The sequence below is a fragment of the Eurosta solidaginis genome, chromosome X (assembly GCF_040869045.1).
Source record: "Eurosta solidaginis isolate ZX-2024a chromosome X, ASM4086904v1, whole genome shotgun sequence".
Classification (NCBI taxonomy): Eukaryota; Metazoa; Arthropoda; class Insecta; order Diptera; family Tephritidae; genus Eurosta; species Eurosta solidaginis.
In genome coordinates, this window is record NC_090324.1 from 13,617,631 (window position 1) to 13,640,821 (window position 23,191).

At 38.2% G+C, this 23,191-nt stretch overlaps 1 protein-coding gene and 1 pseudogene across 10 annotated transcripts in view; one reads left to right on the forward strand and one right to left on the reverse strand.

Moving 5' to 3' along the window:
• Positions 1-23,191, forward strand: part of LOC137234572 (plasma membrane calcium-transporting ATPase 2-like) — a 2,440,841-nt gene that overhangs the window by 1,842,199 nt on the left and 575,451 nt on the right. The gene's annotated exons all lie outside the window — the stretch shown is intronic.
• On the reverse strand, positions 21,971-22,070 carry LOC137235588 (U6 spliceosomal RNA; annotated as a pseudogene).

Sequence of the window (23,191 nt, forward strand, 5' to 3'; positions counted from 1 at the left end):
CCCAAAACTTCCGTAGTAGGGAGCTTAGTTCGTTATTCTTTATCTCTGATACTTGTATGGAGTAGTAGGTTACTTCCACGGGCGTCTTGCCGCCGATGATCCATCCAAAGATCGTGTTCTGAGCTAACAGATGGGGTGAGAGCTTTTCAACGCCTTCCTTAATTATTTGGGGGATTATGTCACTACCTAGAACAAGGTCTATGGAGATTGACAATTCGAATCCGCGAGGTTAAGGTGCGCCCATTTCGCTTGGAGTTCGTTGGTCAGTTGGAAGTTGGGGAGCATTTTCGTCAGTCGAGGTAATACTATTGCTTCCGCATTAATTTTTGTCTGCATATCCGCGGAAACTAGGATCAGAGAATACAATTTATTTGAGATTTGAACTACTTTCCCTCCCATGCCAGAGATTTCAAGGGTTTATAAGGGAGTCTGATCCTGTCTTGGGCTCTTGTGGAAATGAAGGTTTTTTCAGATCCCTGATCTACGAGAGCTCTAAGCTTGAATATCTCCCCTCTGTGTTCTACCGGGACGATAGCCGTGGGCAAAATTACTTTACAATCGGTTTCTGCACAGAACGATTGTACCTGGCTTTTCTGAGAGCAGGAATGTCTTTCATCCATAAGATTGGCTTGATCCGGGGTTTTATCGGATGAGTTAATAAGGTTTGTGGTAGTGGTTTGGGAGGTTGTCCTTTGCGCTCGGGAGGGTTGTCTCTTCATCGTGGGTGAAGTGTCTTCATGAAGCACTGAGTTGTGCCGATTGATTGCAGGTTTGAATGCTGGGACAATCTTTCAACATGTGTGACTGATAGAGACAATTGAAATATATATTGTTTTCTTTGACAAAATTGATGCGGTCAGAGGTAGACTATTTCTTAAATTTGAAACAATTTATCAAGTGATGAGAGGAGGTTTTGCACATTGAGCATTTGTTCATTGTTCGATGCTCTGTCGTGTGAGACTGTGCGTGGGAGGTCGATTTACTTGGAAACGAGCGTGCCTGTTGGTGTTTAAATAGCGGCCTAGTTTGAGGGGGAGCGAATTTGCTTCTACTTGGGCGCCATTGATCAACTCTTTCCACCACTTCGTATCGATTTGTCTGAAACTGGTCCATTTGTGACCACTTGGGAAGTTCTCTTCTTGAGGTTAGAGATTGCTCCCACAACGTGACTGTATTTTCTGAGAGTTTAGAGGTAACCAGATAAATAAGTATGGGGTCCCAGTTATCTGTGGAGACTTGTTGCGTGGCGAGAATTTGAAGGCAATTATTTACCGACGATTGCAACCTTTGAACTCGTCTGTTCTCGCATCGGGACTTTAGGGCGTCCCACACTAAGGCAAAGTTGTCATCAGTCAAGGGAAATTGGTTGACTATTTGAGCAGGCTTTCCTTGGGTTTTGTACCTGAGGTGATACAATTTTTGCGCTTGGGAGAGTTTGGGGTGGTTAATGTAAACAGCTGTGAACATGTCACGAAATGAGGGCCATTTTTCATAACCACCATAAAATATTTAGGTAACGCAGGGAGGGATTTTTAGCTTGATACCGGGGTTGCCAGATGGACCTGTTGTGCCGGTAGGGGGCGCGGGGGCATTTGCTTGTTTAAGCAACTGGAGATGGCCCTCAATCTGAGCCTTTGTGTCCTCATAACTTACGAGGCAGGAAATTTTTTTGTTATTGGCAGATTTGGCAAACTCTTCGGGTATGTCCTGATCTCGGTTTCTACCACTTTGTCGAATGTTTTTTGTACCCTATTCCACAGTTTATCGATATTCGAGTTCTTAACATTAAGGACGACTCAGTATTATCTTGATTTAAACCGAGCACAATAGTCCATGAAAATATCCGTGATAAAATTTAACTTAGATGTGTGAGGGAGATACGTTTATTATTATTGTTATTGTTTTCTTTGACAAACTTGCTGAGGTCAGAGGTAGACTATTTCTTAAATTTGAAACAATTTATCAAGGGATGAGAGGAGGTTTTGCACATTGAGCATTTGTTCATTGCTCGATGCTCTGTCGTGTGAGAATGTGTGTGCGAGGTAGATTTACTTGGAAAGGAGTGTGCCTGTTGGGGTTTAAATGGCGGCCTAGTTTGAGGGGGAGCGAATTTGCTTTTACTTGGGCGCCATTGATCAACTCTTTCCGAAGTGTATCGAGTTGTCTTAAACTGGTCCATTTGTGCCTACTTGGGAAGTTCTCTTCTTGAGGTTAGAGATTGCTCCCACAACGTGACTGTATTTTCTGGGAGTTTAGAGGTAACTAGATAAATAAGTATGGGGTCCCAGTTATCTGTGGAGACTTGTTGCGTGGCGAGAATTTGAAGGCAATTATTTACCGACGATTGCAACCTTTGAATGCCTTCGCTGTTTTCCATGGTGATCGTTTTTAAATTCATCACGGCCCGTATTTGATTATCTACGAGAACTCGTCTGTTCTCGCATCGGGACTTTAGGGCTTCCCACACTAAGGCAAAGTTGTCATCAGTCAAGTGAAATTGGTTGACTATTTGAGCAGGCTTTCCTTGGGTTTTGTACCTGAGGTGATACAATTTTTGCGCTTGGGAGAGTTTGGGGTGGTTAATGTAAACAGCTGTGAACATGTCACGAAATGAGGGCCATTTTCCATAACCACCATAAAATATTTCGGTAACGCAGGGAGGGATTTTTAGCGTGATACAGGAGTTGCCAGATGGACCTGTTGTGCCGGTAGGGGGCGCGGGGGCATTTGCTTGTTTAAGCAACTGGAGCTGGTCCTCAATCTGAGCCTATGTGTCCTCATAAGTTACGAGACAAGTCATGTATTTGTTATTGGCAGATTTGGAAAACTCTTCTGGCATGTCCTGATCCTCGATTTCTACCACTTTGTCGAATGTTTTTGGACCCTCTTCCACAGTTTATCGATATTCCAGTTCTTAACATTAAGGACGACTCAGTATTATCTTGGAGGGAGGTTGATTTAAACCGAGTACAATAGTCCATGAAAATATCCGTGATAAAATTTAACTTAGAGAGAAGACTTTTATATTTTTGAAGAGAGAATATTTGCTTTTAACTATGTGTGAGGGAGATACGTTTATATATTCACGATAAATGACAAGAGATAAAAAAGTTTCAAAATCAAAAAATTTTTGAGTTAAGTTTTATTTGAGGGGGTGGCCTATCGAGTTTGACCACTGTGCCGCATTTGCACTGTATGTAATGTATTTAATTCGATATGGGGTAGGGTTAAATATACGTGGGAAAAATACCATATGTATAGTAAATATAATGAGTAATTATTTCTTAATTTCACTATCGATATTTTTGTGGACTGTATAAGAGGGATACCGAGTGAAAATAATAAATAACTCAGGGGAAATATAGCTTTGCAAGAGAGGAACTATATTTTTTAAACGCTAGTGTACGCACCGAACCACTGTATGAGATTTTAATTTACCGCTTTTGTTGTATTCTTTCTTTTATATATCCGTATATATGTGTATACGCAAGTAAGGAAACCGAGAAAATTTGCTTGCGTTTTTTATCAATTCAATTGAGGTAAAAGAAAAAAATGTTTTTAAAGTCAAATTTTAACAAAAAATTGCATATATTTACAGTATATAATTAAATTATATCAACATTCAACTCAACTAATGATATGATGCAACAAAATACAAAAATAAAAGAAAATTTCAAAATGGGCGTGGCTCCCCCTTTTTCATTTATTTCGTCTAGAATACTTTTAATGTCATAAGTTGAACAAAAATTTATCAATTTTTATGAAATTTGGTAGGGGCATAGATTATATGACGATAACTGTTGTCTGTGAAAATGAGCGAAATCGGTTGAAGCCACGCCCAGTTTTTATAAACAGTCGACCGTCTGTCCTTCCGCTCGGCCGTCGATATATCTTTACTAAACTTAGTTCACGTATAAAAATGGCCGAAATCCGACTATGACCACGCCCACTTTTTCGATATCGAAAATTACAAAAAATTAAAAAAAATGCCATAATTCTATACCAAATAGAAAAAAACTTTGTAGTATGTATTAAGTAGGAGAAAATGAAAAAGTTCTGCAGAGCGAAATCAAAAGCCCTTGGTATCTTGGCAGGAATACTGTTCGTCGTATTACATATATAAATAAATTAGCGGTACCCGTCAGATGATGTTCTGGGTCTCGGAAACGCCTTCACATATGCAACTTAAGTCCACTTCCTTTTTAAACCCTCATTAACATCTTTCATTTGATATCCATATCGTACAACAAACATTCTGGAGTCACCCCTGGTCCACTTTTATGGCGATATCCCGAAATGGCGTCCACCTATAGAACTATGGCCCACTCCCTTTTAAAATACTCTTTAATACCTTCCATTTGAAAAACCATGTCATACAACCACATTACAGGGTTACTCTAGGTTCATTTTGCTAAATGGTGATTTTCGCTTATTTTGTCTCCCTTATTTTGTATGTAATGTTCGGTTACACCCGAACATAGCCTTCCTTACTTGTTCTTCTTATGATTTGCACATATACCGTACTGAGTTTTGCAATATGAGGTTATTGCTGTATATATATATATACTAGCAGACCCGGCAGACGTTGTGCAGCCATAAATTTGGCCTATCTGCATACATTTTAATAAGCTTTTTCCGTCTAACTCTGCCCTACTTAGTAATAGAAAAGAAATTAAAAAAAATTATTAGAAATTAGCGTTTTTACAACCCCCTTTTAAAACCAAGGCATCAATCACTGTGATGCATTTGCATGTCGTAAACATAGCTGTGTGGATTATTTATTCAACCGTTTTAAAAAATGAAGGTATCACTGTGACACAATTGCAGATCGTAAAATTGCTTGTGTTGTTTTTTTAAGCCACCACAAGACATAGCAGGTAGAATTGAAATTGCCCCAACCCAAAAGTTCGACCCAGGGGGGGGGGGGGGGACATCAGAATTTGTTTTAGAGGTATGGTTCCTTCGGCAAAGTTTCTTATTTTGATCCCTAGAATACGATTTTCACAGAGCAATGAGCGATTTTTAAATCGACCCGCCCTAATATATATATATATATATATATATATATATATATATACGAAAAGGTATGTGGAGGTTTTGGCGGGAAATTGAGAAGATTTGGCGGGAATCACCAATCCTCGAGAGTCAAATTTTTCCGCTTCTATATATATTTACTCGTATGTGGGTGTATTAAAATCGCATTTAATACTCACGGTTTTCAAGAGATAGCTTTTTGTGTCTCTGGTTCCTTAGTGGCGTCGAAGGACCATTTTTTCCGGGATTGGAAATACAAATTTACCTTACTCCTTTTGATGGGGCTGCTGCGGACAAGGCTGCTGCGGCGATGTCGATGCGATGGAGGTGATGGTTGGTTGCATAAAGCGTACCTTCTGCGAAGTGGTGGGGGTCGAGTTTAATTTGCTTCGCTGCGATTGTAGATGGCAAAATCCAAATAGCTACCACAGCCTTTCAGGTTGGACTAACCTAATCCCTTTCCGGTAGTATTCTTGCTCGCGCCTTATATGGGGTTCGTTTTAAATAAAACAATGTGCCTTTCACTTAGTAGATTAACTAATTAATTTACTTCAGTACTTTATATTTAGAGAGGAGTTACATTCACGTATTTATGTAAACTATAAATCACTTTGGAGTATATTATAATTTATTTGATTCTTTAGAGTGTTTTACAACTTATTTTTATAAAAGATACAGGATTTAATAAAAAAAAGGGAGTCACACCGCGATGATCAAAATTTTCGGATATAATAATATGACGAGAAATGTCAACAACAAAAAAGGAGTATGTATATATGTACATATGTCACCTGTCAACTCATCGGTGGGGTTGCCAGCGAGGCGAACTATTAACTGGTCTAAGATTTACCCCAACTGATGAGTATGAGTCGTGACTCTTAACTCTTAAGTGGCTATACATATTTTGTATAAATACTTCAGGATACATATTTATGTATAGCTTAGTTAACATTAACAATAAAATAAAAAAATAAGGTACATGTGCCAATTCAATAAAGTTCAATATACATAAATTCATGATGAATTCAATTTAAGATTTAATGTTAAAAGGGTATTTTTTATGAACAAAATAGGGTCGTGTGGACACATGCGATATATTTATATAATGAGAATAATAAAAATTTGCCTACTCAGAAATTCCTTTGCGTTCAGTGTCTCTTTGACTTTTCTTCTCCATACCTACATACATACGTATGGGAATCTGCCATTACATTTGTTTCTCTCGCATGCGACAAATTAAATGTTTGTATTTTTTATTACACTCTATGCTTTTTTTATGCTCTCCTGTTTTAACTAGTAGTTAAGAAATCTAACTTGGTCTGGATTTAAATGGAAATATATTATAAGTATATAAGAATAATGTAGGAAGATATATTTATGCTAAAGGATAATTAAATAAAGAAATTAATTGTTAAGTAAGGCATGGTTGGTCTGAAAATCAGTTGTTTATTTATTGATACTTTTAGGAGCAGCAACAAAAGTCATGGAGGGAAGGTATAGAGCGGCTAAGAGAACGCATGAGTATATCCGCCTATCTTATACAGTTTTCTTGTTTTTTTCTTCGAATACAAATATCTAAGTACGGTAATATAAATCAGTGCGATAGTGTTTAACCCTAGTGTGCATACAAATTTTTCTGATTTAAACTCACTGATGTTGTTGTTGACTGACTGTTGTTCACTGATCTTTTAGAGTGATGAGGATATCATAGCTACTTTTTATGAATCCACGATAACCGAAGCTACGGGACTAAGCCAGATACACAAGAGTAGTTATGATAAGCCTTCCCCTTATCAAAAATCATAGTGAAATCTTTAAAGCCCAAAAAAGTAAGCCAGTAAGAAGAGCTACATAACAGAAAAGGCGCCCAACGTATAGGCCCCGACGAAGGTAGTTTGCTTAAAATTTTTCGAGAGGGTTCCAATTTTTGTCTCCTTACCTATTGCTTTTATTTTTCTGACTTACCAGTAGTTTTTCCCTTTAGATAATAGGATTTTAGTCTTGCGGTAAGCTAAATGCATAACGCGCTAACCAGGTCATAAAGGTTACACATACACAGAGTATACATGTATAATAGAAAAATTAAAATTAACTATTTTAAAACATTTTTGCTGGAAATTGTCTTTATAGTCTAAATGATATTCTTGAATACCGCTAAAATATTTTAAAATTGTATTCAACTACATTGCCTGGTTTAAACCTAGTAGTCTTGGTTGAGAGTGGCATTCGTGGATGTTTTCCTACGGCCTTCTCTTCCAGATAGGCGAAAACAATTTCATATTCTTAATAGAAAGATAACATCCAGATTCTTTTTAAACAACATTAACTGATGAGTAAGACCAAGTAATATTCAGACCATTTAAAAGTTTTATCTTGCAATTTTTTTACATAAAGGAAATGCTTCGTCATAGTAATAATAATTTTCCTCCACCATTGATGAATTCGAATACTTGTACTATATGTAAAGATAATTTAGGTCCAAACGGTGACACAATTCGAACTGCGTATAATCACAAATTTCATCGCGCTTGTCTGCTAAACTGGTTGAAAAAGAATAACACATGCCCACTATGTCGAGCTGTATGTTCTAATAAAGACGTTCGCTCAACAACTATTATCACTCGTTCGCAGTCGAATGTCCACAATAACGCCTCCGATGATCGTGACCTCAGCTCTACTTAACAACAATTGCAAGCGCAATTGGAAGCAACAGGTCAAGGTGGTTCTACGGCTCAACAGCCACAACAACCTCAAACCCCGAATCCGAACCCAGATTTACCAACCAATGCTAATGATACCAGCATTTCCTTTTCTGAGGAAGATCGCATACGCACCCTAGTTAATGCTGTAATTTCAGCGCGACAGGCCTATACTTGAAAACTTTGATACTCGGAGAGCTAATATGTTAGATAGTCGTTTTGATCAGACGGTTAACACTATTGTGGAAAGGCTTAATCAAATAAATATAACATCGCGTGAACAAAGAAATGATATACCCAACATAAAACCACAATCACAGCTTGACTGGCCCCCGACTTTAACTTACATAACGATGTTCGAGCGAACCCAAATATTAACATACAACCACCACCATTTGTCCAATGAAACTGCCGGCTTAGCAACGTGTCGACATTTACGAATTCAGGCAAAGTAGCTAGTATTATTTCGAACAGGTCAATTAAATTCGATGGAACATCGCCTCAGTCGGTAGAGAATTTTATCTATAGAATAGAGTCACAAGTGATTGACACCCTCGCAGGTAATTTTAATCTCTTCTGCGAACATGCACAAAGCGTATTCGTTAACGACGCCAAATATTGGTATTGGCGTTATCGACGCGGCCACCGTGGTGTGATGGTAGCGTGCTCCGCCTGCCACACCGTATGCCCTGGGTTCACACCCCGGGCAAAGGATTATCAAAATTTTAGAAATAAGGTTTTTCAATTAGAAAAAAAATTTTCTAAGCGGGGTCGCCCCTCGGCAGTGTTTGGCACGCGCTCCGGGTGTATTTCTGCCATGAAAAGCTCTCAGTGAAAACTCATCTGCCGTCCCGTCCGGCCAATTTGTAGGGAAAATCAAGAGGAGCACGACGTAAATTGGAAGGGAAGCTCGGCCTTAGATCTCTTCGTATGTTATCGCGCCTTACATTCATTTTATTTATTTATTTATGAGAATGCGTAGAAGGAACGAACGAAAGTTTTGACGTTTTTAGAAATGCTATTTTTAAAATCTCTGAAAACTTGCACAGCCCTATATCTGAAACTGAGTTGGTAGAAATTCTCTAACGGGGATTAAGACCACGTCTTCGACAGCAGCTTCTGTATATTAACATAGCTTCGGTAGCGAAGTTACGAGAATTGTGCTTAAAACATGAGATTCTCCTGCAAGAAATATCGAAACAAAACAAAAATAGTTCTAGTACATCTTTTCCAAATGAAAATAATATGCATTCGAAACAGATTAAAGAAATTGATATTAAGAATGAAGCAGTGATAGAGTCAGATATAGTCCACTCACAAGTAAATGTGCTGGAATTGCAGGCAAGAAGGCCACAGATACTTCGATTGCCTGCTCGGAGCGAACTATATTCTGTTACGGCTGCGGAAGCATCGGAATATACAAACCCAATTGTTCAAAAAAAGTGTAACCCGGAAACCCGCATGCGCGCGAGGGACAGAAAGCTGCTCCTAGCGGGAATTAAACAAACCTACACTTTGTAAGAAAAATACTTGAAAATTTACTGATATTTTTAGTAAGAAAACTTTACTTTCGCCAAGTAAGTATTTTATATTCACTAGGTAAGTACAAAAAGTATATTAATTTTAGGTGAGCACAAATTAAATTTTATATATTGCCTGTCGCATTAAATCCGCACAAAGAAAAACACCGCCGTTGTCGATTAGTAATTGACTGTCACTTTAATAATTCATTTTCCTCTTTTTATAATATTTTCTTAAATCTAATTTACAGTTTGTCAACTTCCAATTCTAATAAGCGGTAAGTTCTTCGCCTGTACCTATGAACCTACGTATGTGTGTATATGTACAAGAGAGCGTGGACAAGCCGCGCTTGTTAGTAGGTATACACACACCGCATGCACATAGGTACAGCAGAAAACAGACTGTAGTCATGCATTTACTTACATTAGGGTGGTGCTAAAAAGTTAAGGTAAGTAAATTGGTAAGTAATCATTAAAAGGTAAAATAAGGTAAGTGTAAATTAATTATAAGGTAAGTAATAGCAAAATATAAGGTAAGTATAAGGTAACCAAATATTAAGTATTTAGGTAAGTACATAATTATTTCTATTTAACTGTATTGTTTAATTGCATTTCATTTTCAGGTATTAATTTATAAACTAGTCTGCTTCAACACCGGCCACCTTGAACGAATCGGCATTCTTTAACTTAATGGTAACACGGCTAGCGTGTGTATCGGACGCCTAATTATTCCGTTTCTTGTTTGAACGTTGGCCACTCTCGCCTTCCCATCGTGGCCGGCGATCGTATCTGTCACTCGGCCTAGTATCCATTGCTGGGGCTGGGCGGTGTCTTCGTGAGAGACGACGAGCTCTCCTATCTCTACGTTGGGTTGTGGGTTCTGCCACTTGTTGCGCTCCTGCAAGCTCAGGAGATAACTCTTGGACCGCGTTTGCCAAAACCGACGCTTGATTGAGCAAACATGTTGCCATCTGTCGGAGTAGCGCGTGCTGGGTTCCGGGAGTTCTGTTTCCCATGACATGAGCCGGCAATCGATTAACAGGCGCGCCGGAGTTATAGCCTCGGCATCGTTCGGATCCTGGATTAGTGGAGCTATTGGGCGCGAGTTGGCCACGGCCTCTACCTCGACGATCAGCGTTTCTATTTCTTCGGCGGTGAGACTCGCGTTGCCTACGGCTCGTACGAGCAGGTGCTTCGCCGACTTCACTGCGGCCTCCCATAACCCGCCGAAGTGGGGATCCATGGGAGGTATAAAGGTGAACTTGTACACTTCGTCCGCGGCATATTGGGTTACCTCCTCCTTCTGACTCAGAAACGCTTCCCTCAGTTCCTTGAGCTTGCGATCGGCTCCTACGAAATTCGTCGCGTTGTCGCAGTGAATCGTCGCTGGTATTCCCCGGCGTCCAACGAACCTTTCAAGGGCGAGAATAAATTTATCAGAGCTTAAATCAGATACGAGTTCTAAATGGACAGCTTTTGAGGTAAAACACACAAAGACCGCAATGTACATTTTTACCGAGGGGGGCGACCCCGTGTCTTCTGTGTGACGTGAATTGGACGGCAAACATCGACCCCACAAACGATAAAGGGTCGTAGAGCACGTAGCCTGTTGGCTGGTAAATTGCCATAATTTGGCTTTTTAATTTTGGCTTATAATGAAAGCAATGTATGGAGTTTCGCACGGTTCGACTACATGCTTCTCGAGCATTAACTAACCAAATTTTTTCACGTAAAATTGAAGCCAATGCTTTCGCAACTGCATGGTGGTTGCGCAAATGTAGGAACCGTATATACGAATTTACGAACTGCAAATTTTTACTCAATAATAGAGGAAATTTGGCATCGTACGGGATAGGCGCCTTTAATAAACGACCGCCTACTCGTAACAATTTCAGCGACAAGGACTTTTCTAAATATTCATGGAAAAATGGATTCAACTTTTGAAATCTCGGCGGTAGTGGAAGGTTTTTTGACAATTTTGTTATTTCTTGGCTATAATCATCACCTTGGACTATTTGAACAATTTTTAAGAATCTTAATTGCAACTTTTGTGCCGATGGTGTTGGATCATATTTGGTATATCGATTTCTCACCTTTGAGACCCATCGCAGAACATAGGCAAAAACTCGTAATAATTTTTTGTTTGAGGAATATTTTTCAGTCACATTTACGAGTGGATTACGGTCATTACTCAGTGCTACTAAGGCGCTGGCGCTTTTGTTCTTTTCCAGTGCTTGTTCTTCAGGCCTTAGTTCGAAATGGGTATTTATTGGCCAACTTGCCGGCTCTGCTAAGGGGAACTGTGGACCAGAAAACCATATTGAGTTCTGTATTTCATCCACGCTACAACCCTAAGACAATTGATCCGCAGGATTTTGTTTAGTTGGCACATGCCGCCACGAAGCACTTTTAGTCAACTCTTGAATCGCGGTAACTCTATTTGCAATGTTGATGGATGTGTTTTTATCCAATGCAAAACTATTTCGGCGTCTGTCCAGAATGTTATGATGTCAATAAATCGATTCAACATTGGCGCAATGCGGGACCATAACTTTGCCAAAAGATGCGCTACCAAGAGCTCTAATCGAGGAAGAGACTTAGTCTTCAGCGGAGCAGCCCTGGATTTTGCAGTTAGCAGAATGCATTTAACGTCGGTAGCGAATTGGCTACGAATGTAAATACAACAACCATACGCCCTCATTGAGGCGTCGGCGAAGCCATGTATTTGACAATTAGCACTCGACTCAGTATAAACAAACCGAGGAATGCTGATTGACGGCAACTGCAACAAATTTGCTTTAAAATTCTGCCAACTGCTGTTGAGATACAAAAGAATCGACTCATCCCAATCTAGTTTCTTAATCCCCAGCTCTTGTAATAAGATTTTGGCTGAGGTCACTAGTGGGGCCAGCAAACCAAGAGAATCAAAGAGTCGGGCAGATACCGGTAAAATATTTCGTTTTGTAGCTCGTAACTCATCAAATGTATCATCCAATCTAAACCTAAAAAGTCGTCTTTTGGCGACCAGTGTAATCGCAGGGTTTTAGTGGAGTCTGAATCGTTGAAAATTAACGATTTTTCCAGACTCTGACTATCGAAAAAACTTGGGTGGTTGGAGAACCACTTAGCTAGATGGAATCCTGCCGACTTTAAGACGTCAGTTATCTCACAGCGAATTCTGTCGAGGGATTCAAAATCTTCAGATCCGGTTAACAGATCATCAACGTAAAAATCGGTACGTATTACCTTGGCACCGAGTGGATATTCTTGTGCATTCATATCACTTAGCATCTGCAAACACCGTGTTGCGAGAAATGGAGCTGGCGCAGTGCCATAGGTAACGGTTTTTAAAGAAAAATTTGCAGAGGCTCGGATGGATGCTTTCTCCCCACTATTAATTGAAAATTTCTATTATTTTCATTAACGAGAACTTGGCGATACATCTTAGTGATATCCGCCGCAATAGCATACTTATGCATTCGAAAGCGAAGTAGCATCGAAAAAAGTTCTTCTTGAATGGTCGGTCCAACCATCATAATGTCATTGAACGCAATTTGTGTTGACGTCCGACTAGACGCAACGAAAACAACACGGAGTTTCGTCGACGTACTTTGAGGTCTTCAGACACACTGATACGGAATGAAATAGTGGGCTTCACTCGGGATTTTATTATCAGTGGGGCACATGTGGCCCAATGCCAAGTACTCTTCCATGAATTCCAGATACATTTGAAGAAGTTCTGGATCTTTCAACGTACGTCTCTCCAGCGCCTGAAACCGCCGAGCTGCGGCTTCAAATGACTGACCCGAAGCATTTTGGTCAGTTTTGAACGGCAATCTTACTTGAAACTGTCCTCAGGGTGAGACTTCAGTAGTCTTAACGAAGTAGTCTTCGCATTCCATTTGTTCGACAGTAAACTTTGTTTCTTCAATTGCCCAGAATCTTTGGAAAATTTCATCAATTGCTTCGGAATCATCTTCGGCTTTGCATAACGCACTTTGGTGAGAGACGTATTTGCCTGAAATAACCCAACCCAAAAGTGTTTTGTGAAGCGTCGAAAACCTTGGGTCAGTTTAAATCTGACCAACCGACAAAAGATCGAAACATTTTTCGGCCCAACAAAAAATCGACTTTTGAGGATTTATGGAACCCAGGATCGGCTAATTCAATATTCGCTGGAATTTTCCAACCTGTGGTGTTAACAGCCCGATCTGGGTGATTTGCCTAAATTGCTCCCATTACCCAAAAATCTGCGAGAAACTCGAAATTGTTAACTCGGGATTTTATGACTGCACTAACCTTGGACCGAACCTTTTGGGATGCATTACCAATCCCGATAATATTTAACGTTGACATCTCTCGCCGAATTCGCAGCCTTTATGGCATAAAATTTACTAATGACCCTGAGTTAAGGAACGCACGAGCTGACACATAATCACCGGAGCAAGTTTTCACCTTGACATAACGCGATCAGGCACGCTCATTGTGTGCATAGCTTGTGAGGTTGAAGATTGTGGTGTTGTTTCGAACGATACCGGGTATTGGTGTAACATGGTGTTATGTGACCGGTTACAAACTGGACACCGTTCTAATTGGCATTTAGTAACGGTATGTCCCTTGCGCAAGCAATTTATACACAATGGAACCGATTTCGCGAAATTGAATCTCTGCTGTGGAGAGAGAGTTTTGAATTTAGGGAAGTTGGTTAAGAAGTGGTCCTTGGAGGTTCAGTGGAAATAAGCAGTTGGCTTAGCTTTCGCAGCCAGAAAAGGATGACTTTGGCTTTTCATCACTCTTGTTGGTTTGCCTTTGGGTGTCCTGCGATTTTGACGATGTCGACGCTTCTTCAGACGAGAGATGCTGGTATCTCTTATTGAGAGTCCCTTCGCACTCACTCCATAGCGAAAGCTTGTCGTAGTCAAGTTGTTCCTCCCATTTAGACCGCGTCGTGGGATCAACCTTCGACATTACTAAATGTATCAACATCCCATTGGAAATATTTTTATCATCACACAAAGACAACAGGGAGTTATAGACAGCTGATACAGTGTCGAGCATGGACCGCGGCGAAAGCGACGGTGGCTTTTGGATTTTCGGAAGCTCAAACAGTTTCGAAATGTAAGACATTTATTGTCATATATCCTTTTCAGGCTTGCCAACGCCTTAGGATAATGTTCTTCCGTCATTTGGAAGTCCTTCACCGTTCCTAAAGCTTCACCAGACAAGAACGAAACTAAATGTGTGAATTTTTCAATGTCTGAAAGAGCAGGGTTATTATGAACGAGGCTGTCAAACAAACTCATAAAATTTTTAAACTCCGAATACTGCCCTCGAAACTTGGGCAGTGATATTTTCGCAAGCCTTGAGCTGTGAGGCGCTGTGAAGGAGGTGTCAGAAGCTTTTGTTTTGTTGCTCTCTGACAATATCGATTTTAACATCGCCTTGGTTCCAACAATTAAATCTTCAAAGCTGTCACGAGTGTCATCATCTTCATCGATCTTTTATATTTCGGACTGACACGCTAGAAGCCTTCGCTGTAATTATTCAGCATTTCGAGTCGACACTCCATTTCCGACGGATCTGATGATAGTGACTTATCATGCATTCCCGTTTTAATTCGAGCTATGCTTCTTTTCAAAATTGTCCTTTGTCTTTTTAAGGAAGTGGCGTCTTCCGCCTGGCCTAGTGGATTCTCACTTTTACTCATCTTGATTCGCTATGTACAGTAACTTTGGACGAATTTTTAGTTGGGAAGTTTTCAACGCGGCAATACGGAAACGAAAAAAAATCGCTGAACTTCACCCCGAACTATCAAAAAGAAAGGCGCAAATCAAGAAATAAAAGCTTATAATCCCTTAATTGGGAAAACTAGACGCGATGTCGAAAACTTTTTAAGGGCATAACCGTGAGCCAAATTATGGTCAACGATTTAACCAAACACTTAAAGCTGTATAGCTTTCGAAAAATATTTGACAGAATGGTAATCGGAACCTTGTCAGAAATTGTATGAGGTAGTTTTTCACTAAACAATCCTGAAATCTTGTTTCACGAAATTTGTTCATAAACAATTTAATTACAAGTGAATACAAGAGATGCCAAAAATTAAAGCTTGTTGGGTGATCTTTGCAGAAATTTAATAAAAACAACAACCTCAACAGCTTTTAATTGTTCGCACTCAATACTGTTCTTTATGGACTGGTTCGTTTCCAGCTTCGACTTCCCTTTTGCAGAGTATACAGCTGCACTTCATTCCTGTCCAGAAATCCATAAGTGGCCAAATATTTGATCAGGAGGGGTATCGGGTAGAGGCGGCACTGGATATCAGAGGCAGTATTTTCGTATCTGTGTGTGTGCAGCACAGTTTATTGGGCAAATAGCCTTTCAATAAACCCCTTTTTTGCACTTAGCGCTTTTTGGTGGTAAGTATAGAACTTCGTTTGCCCTTTTTATTAGATATAGTAACGCACTTGTGGGTAAGTACCTCTTAATAAAATTAATTGTTTGCATCTTTTCAGGTTTTTCACACTGGCACTACTATTATTTTGCAGGTTACTGTAAGTATATACGCGCTGGGTTCACAGGTAGATTCTTGGCTATTTGCTTTACATTAAAAATACTTCATAAACTGAATATTATTTTTAAATATTTTTTTAATATTTTTTTTGTATTTTTAATTTTTAACGCTGTTTTAATTTTTTGTTGTATTTTATTTATATCAAGTTTTTAATAAACGTAAGTATTTTTAACCAATATTTTAAATTTAATTATCAAGGTAAGTATTTAATGGTTTTAAAAAACTCTTTTAAACTTTTAAAAATTTAAGCTTTTTTTGTTTATTTTCAGCCACTGCATTGCACTATCAATTTATGTATGTATGTATTTTGTTATTGCACACGCGATAAATTTTATAATATTGCCTGTCGCAAAAAATCCGCAAAAAGAAAAATACCGCCGTTGTCGATTAGTGATTGACTGTCACTTTAATAATTAATTTCCTCTTTTTATAATATTTTCTTAAATCTAATTTACAGTTTGTCAACTTCCAATTCCAATAAGCGGTAAGTTCTTCGCCTGTACCTATGAGCCTACGTATGTGTGTATATGTACAAGAGAGCGTGGACAAGACGCGCTTGTTAGTAGGTATACACACACCGCATGCACATAGGTACAGTAGAATACAGAGTGTAATCATGGATTTACTTACATTAGGGTGGTGCTAAAAAGTTAAGGTAAGTAAATTGGTAAGTAATTAAAATCATTAAAAGGGAAAATAAGTTAAGTGTAAATTAATATAAAGTAAATATAAGGTAAGTAATAGAAAATATAAGGTAAGTATAAGGTAACACTATTTTAAGTATTTAGTTAAGTACATAATTATTTCTCTTTAACTTCATTATTTAATTACATTTCATCTTATTTACATTTCATTTTCAGGTATTAATTTATAAACTAGTCTGCTTCAACAATACTCAGACTAGTAACTAGCCTGAGTTAAAACATTTATTGCCGTATGAAAAGCGATTAGAACATAATAACAACAAACGAAAGGAGATTTTCGGTGATGCTGAGATAATCAACGCGCTTCGGATAAAAACACGATCTTCTTTAAGAATGAATCAATTTTGGAAAAAAGTCAAAATCCAGCAAATGTTCCTTAATAATCTTGTCTCCGCTATAAGAAACAATCATTTCATTTACAACGCTATGCAGAAGTCCAGGTTTTTGGGGAAATGCAGTTAGGATTGCTGGATAGCGGTGCAAAAATATCCTGTATAGGCCATAAACTTGCTGATAAAGTTTGCTCCGACAGGAAACTGGTCTTCAAACACCAACTTCCAGTTAGCACTGCTGATGGCAAAGAACAATTTGGTTTTGGTACATGCAAACTCAATGTAGTTTATAAATGGAAATCAACTGAAATGGAATTTTTTGTTGTACCGAGTCTCAAACAAAACCTAATCCTTGGAATAGATTTTTGGTCAAAATTTCAAATAGCACCTCATTTGATCAGTGCGATTAACTGCAATGAGGATAGTAGAGTGCAAAGGCCAGATATGCACGAGCTAAAGAAGGCTTAGGCAAAACAAATTTTATGGAACATTCTAGAGCCAAACGTACTCCTTTTCAAACAACGCTATTTTCTCATTTCTCCAGCTATAGAAAAATTTGTTCACTTTTGTGAATTCACGAATTTGTGAAATAGATGAAATGTTGAAGCTAGGAGTAAAGGAAAAGTCACCAAATAGCTCTTGGTCAAGCCCAGTAATGTTAGTAAGAAAAGGAAAAAAAGTTCGCTTATGCCTAGACTCACACAAGGTTAATAGTTACAACATCAAAGATGCGTATCCTTTACCACATATTGAAGGCATACTAAGTCGTCTTCCAAAAGCCGAATTCATCTCCTCTCTATATCTCAGACGAGCTTTCTGGCAGATTCCATTAGCGCAGTAATGTCGCGATTTTACCTGTTTTACAGTGCCCAATCGGCCGATGTATAGATATTGTGTTATGCTTTTCGGGTTATGCAATGCACCCCAATCCCTTTGCAGACTCATGGACCGCGTCATACCTGCTTACCTAAAAGATAAAGTTTTCAAATACCTCGACGATTTGCTTATAGTATCAGAAAGCTTTGACAACCACCTTAAAACATTAGCAGAAGTGGCGCTAAGTTCAAGAACAGCAGGATTAACCATCAACATTGAAAAAAGCAAATTTTGAATGAAACAGGCCAACTATCTTGGTTATATCGTGGGAAATGGTACTCAGGTAGAATTGACGAAGCCGTTTTTGAGAATTCTACTGTGGTTTGCGCCATTTTGTCTTTTCTTGTTTGGGAGTTTGTTGTCTCTATTAAAATTTCCTTTTGTTCCTGTTTTTATACTCAGTTGAGCAGAGCTCACAGAGTATATTAACTTTGATTGGATAACGGTTGGTTGTACAGGTATAAAGGAATCGAGATAGATATAGACTTCCATATATCAAAATCATCAGTATCGAAAAAACATTTGATTGAGCCATGTCCGTCCGTCCGTCCGTCTGTCCGTTAACACGATAACTTGAGTAAATTTTGAGGTATCTTGATGAAATTTGGTATGTAGATTCCTGGGCACTCATCTCAGATCGCTATTTAAAATGAACGATATCGAACTATAACCACGCCCACTTTTTCGATATCGGTAATTTCGAAAAACGGAAAAAATGCGATAATTCATTGCCAAAGGCGGTTAAAGCGATGAAATTTGGTAGATGGGTTGGCGTTATGACACAGAATAGAAAATTAGTAAGATTTTGGACAATGGGCGTTGCACCGCCCACTTTTACAAGAAGGTAATTTAAAAGTTTTGCAAGCTGTAATTTGACAGTCGTTAAAGATATCATGATGAAATTTGGCAGGAATGTTACTACTATTACTATATATGTGCTAAATAAAAATTAGCAAAATTGGATGAAAAACACGCCCACTTTTTAAAAAATTTTTTTTTTAATTCAAATTTTAACAACAAATTTAATATCTTTACTGTATATAAGTAAATTAAGTCAAAATTCAACTCCAGTAATGATATGATGCAACAAAATACAAAAATAAAAGAAAATTTCAAAATGGGAGTGGTTCCGCCCATTTTCATTTAGTTTGTCTAGAATACTTTTAATGCCATAAGTCGAACAAAAATATACCAATCCTTCTCAAATTGGTAGGGGCATAGATTCTATGACGGTAACTGTTCTCTGTGAAAATGGGCGAAATCGGTGGAAGCCACGGCCAGTTTTTATACACAGTCCACCGTCTGTCCTTCCGCTCGGCCGTTAACACAATAACTTGAGCAAAAACCGATATATCTTTACTAAACTTAAACTTAGCCCACGTACTTATCTGAACTCACTTTATCTTGGTATAAAAAATGGCCGAAATCCGACTATAACCACGCCCAATTTATCGATATCGAAAATTACGAAAAATGAAAAAATGCCATAATTTTATACCAAATACGAAAAAAGGGATGAAACATGGTAACTGGATTGGTTTATGGACACAAAATATAACTTTGGAAAAAACTTTGTAAAATGGGTGTGACACCTACCATATTAAGTAGAAGAAAATGAAAAAGTTCTACAAGGCGATATCAACAGCCCTTGGAATCTGGGCAGGAATACTGTTAGTGGTATTGCATATATAAATAAATTAGCAGTACCCGACAGATGATTTTCTGGATCACCTGGTCCACATTTTGGTCGATATCGCGAGAATACCCTCACATATACATCTAAGGGCCACTCGCTTTTAAAACCCTCATTAATACCTTTAATTTGATATCCATATCGTACAAACACATTCTAGAGTCACCCCTGGCCCACCCTAATGGCGATATCTCGAAAAGGCGTCCACGTATAGACCTAATGCCCACTCACTCTTAAAATGCTCAATAACACCTTTCGTTTGATACCCATATCGTACAAATATTCTAGAGTCACCCTGGCCCACCCTAATGGCGATATCTCGAAAAGGCGTCCACCTATAGACCTAATGCCCACTCCCTCTTAAAATGCTCAGTAACACCTTTCGTTGATACCCATATCGTACCAACACATTCTAGAGTCACCCTGGCCCACCCTAATGGCGATATCTCGAAAAGGCGTCCACCTATAGACCTAATGCCCACTCCCTCTTAAAATGCTCAGTAACACCTTTTATTTGATTCCCATATCGTACAAACACATTCTAGAGACACCCCTGGTCCAACTTTATGGCGATATCTCGAAACGGCGTCCACCTATGGAACTAAGGATCACTCCTTTTCAAAATACTCATTAACAGTTTTCATTTGATACCCATATCGTACAAACATATTCTAGAGTCACCTCTGGTCCACCTTTATGGCGATTTCTCGAAAAGGCGTTCACCTATAGAACTAAAGCCCATTCCCTTTTAAAATACTCATTACCACCTTTCATTTGATACCCATATTGTACAAACACATTCTAGAGTCACCCCTGGTCCACCTTAATGGCGGTATCTCGAAAAGGCGTCCACCGATAGACCTAAGGCCCACTTCCTCTTAAAATGCTCAGTAGCACCTTTCATTTGATACCCATATCGTACAAACAAATTCTAGAGTCAGCCCTGGTCCACCTTTATGGCTATATCCCTAAATGGTGTCCATCCATAGAACTATGGCCTACTCTCTCTTAAAATACTCTTTAATACCTTCCATTTGATACACATGTCATACAACCATATTCCAGGGTTACCCTAGGTTCATTTTCCTACATGGTGATTTTCCTTATTTTGTCTCCATAGCTCTCAACTGAGTATGTAACTTAGCCTTCCTTACTTGTTCTTCTTCTTTTTGCTCTACTTCTGGTTCCTCTTCTAAATCGGAGGCTGACTCCAGCAGGAATGTGCTAAAGTCTATTTCTATTTCCTTCTTGTAACTCGTTGGTGCTATGAATTCTATATCATATCTTGCCAGTGAGGACATCAATTTGTCTCTAACGCTGGAAAAAATTTGATGTGCTTGGTCTTTTCGATTGCCGTCTAGTCTAACTTTTAACTGTTGAATTTATTTAAGTCTTATCTAAACCGTCGGCGCGGCTGGCATATCGCTTTTTTAAGAATTTTTTATGGGTTGAGTAGAGTTTCACAAACAAACTGATGCAATTAACTACGCAGATGATTAGAAGCATGATCTTAATAGTATCTAGTGCCTCAGTATGGTCTACTACTTGGACTGAGTTTACAACGTTTGCCGTTGGTTTTTCTATTTTTGATTATTGGCCTCCCTTCGTAAAAAAAAATATGAAAGAAAACAATTTTTTTTTATTAAATTTTTTTTTCAATATTTTAATATGTTCTTCCCATAAATTTGACTTCGAACCTATATAATTCTTCAGGTGTTGTTGCTTGTGGGTTTCTTACATTCCATATTGTTTGTTCCCCAGTCATATCAATAAATTTCCAATGACTTTTCAACCAAATTAGAGTTTTTTCCTCATCTATAATTTCAATTTCATTTTTAAGGTCCTCAAGTAGGCCTTTTACATAAGTTTCAATTTTCCTTGGTCTTTCCATAATTTAAAATTAATAGTTTTACAAAATTGTATTTTATTTTTTTTCCAAAACCCTAATGTTTATAGTACTATTCTTGGTTTTTTATTTTTATAATTATTATTCCTTAATCCCTTAATTTCTTGTTTTAGTTGAATTTTTTCTGCCTAATTAGTGCTTAAATTTATTTTTTTCATAGATCTTGGCTATTGGTTTTCGAAGGCCAAATTGCTTTCCTCCCCTTTTTTTCTTTTCAATTTGACCGGCTTTGGAACTTCAGGTTCCTCAATTTTTTTAATCCTATTTCTCTTTCTGTGCTCCTCGATTGTTATTGGCTTAGGGCCTTGCTTAGTTTTCTCAGGTGTTTTGTTTTCACGTACTTGCAAATTTAAATTTAGTTTAACTCATTTATCGAAAATTTGGTAAAATTGAATTTCATTTTGTATGTCCTCTTCTGGGAACATAACTAAATAATTGGTAACCAAAAAGTTTTTACAGCAGCAATTTTAATTACTGCTTGTCAATAGGCAGCCGTTAGGTTGCCCGGATATTTTCCTTCTTAAAAATAATGTCTAAATTGTCAAAATGACTTCATAATTAAGCTAAGATACTTATTATACTTATAATTATTATGCTGCCAGTCCTGTTGTTTATATCATCTTATCACCATTAAAAATGTGGAACGCTTCACGATTTCGGTCTCATCCTTGCGCAGGGGCCATGCTAATCTTCTCTGTATCGTTCCAATTTTAGTGTATGTTCTGTCGAAGCTTTTCAATTGCCGCAATTTTTATTGTTGGTGCCGGAATTTAATTCATCTTCTCTCTTTTTATACTCAGTTGAGCAGAGCTCACAGAGTATATTAACTTTGATTGCACAACAGTTGGTTGTACAGGTATAAAGAAATCGAGATATATATAGACTTCCATATATCAAAATCATCAGTATCGAAAAAAAATTTGATTGAGCCATGTCCGTCCCTCCGTCCGTCCGTCCGTCCGTTAACACGATAACTTGAGTAAATTTTGAGGTATCTTGATGAAATTTCGTATGTAGGTTCCTGGGCACTCATCTCAGATCGCTATTTAAAATGAACGATATCGGACTATAACTTCGCCCACTTTTTGATATCGAAAATTTCGAAAAATCGAAAAAGTGCGATAATTCGTTACCAAAGATGGATGAAGCGACGAAACTTGGTAGGTGAGTTGAACTTATGGCGCAGAATAGAAAATTAGTAAAGTTTTGGACAATGGGCGTGGCACCGCCCACTTTTAAAAGAAAGTAGTTTAGAAGTTTTGCAAGCTGTAATTTGGCAGGAACATTACTCCTATTGCTGTATGTATGCATAATAAAAATTAGCAAAATCCGAGAACGACCACGCCCAATTAAAAGAAAAATTTGTGTTTTTAAGTCAAATTTAAAAAAAAAAAGTTTATATCTTTACAGTATATAAGTAAATTATGTCAACATTCAACTCCAGTAATAATATGGTGCAAAAAAATACAAAAATAAAATAAAATTACAAAATGGGCGTGGCTCCGCCCTTTTTCATTTAATTTGTCTAGAATAGTTTTAATGCCATAAGTCGAACAAAAACTTACCAATCCTTCTGAAATTTGGTAGGGGCATAGATTCTATGACGGTAACTATTTTCTGTGAAAATGGGCGAAATCGGTTGAAGCCACGCCCAGTTTTTATACACAGTCGTCCGTCTGTCCTTCACCCTCGGCCGTTAACACGATAACTTGAGCAAAAACCGATATATATTTACTAAACTAAGTCCACGTACTTATCTGAACTCGATTTATCTTGGTACAAAAAATGGACGAAATCGGACTATAACCGCGCCCACTTTTTCGATATCGAAAATTACTAAAAATGAAAAAAAT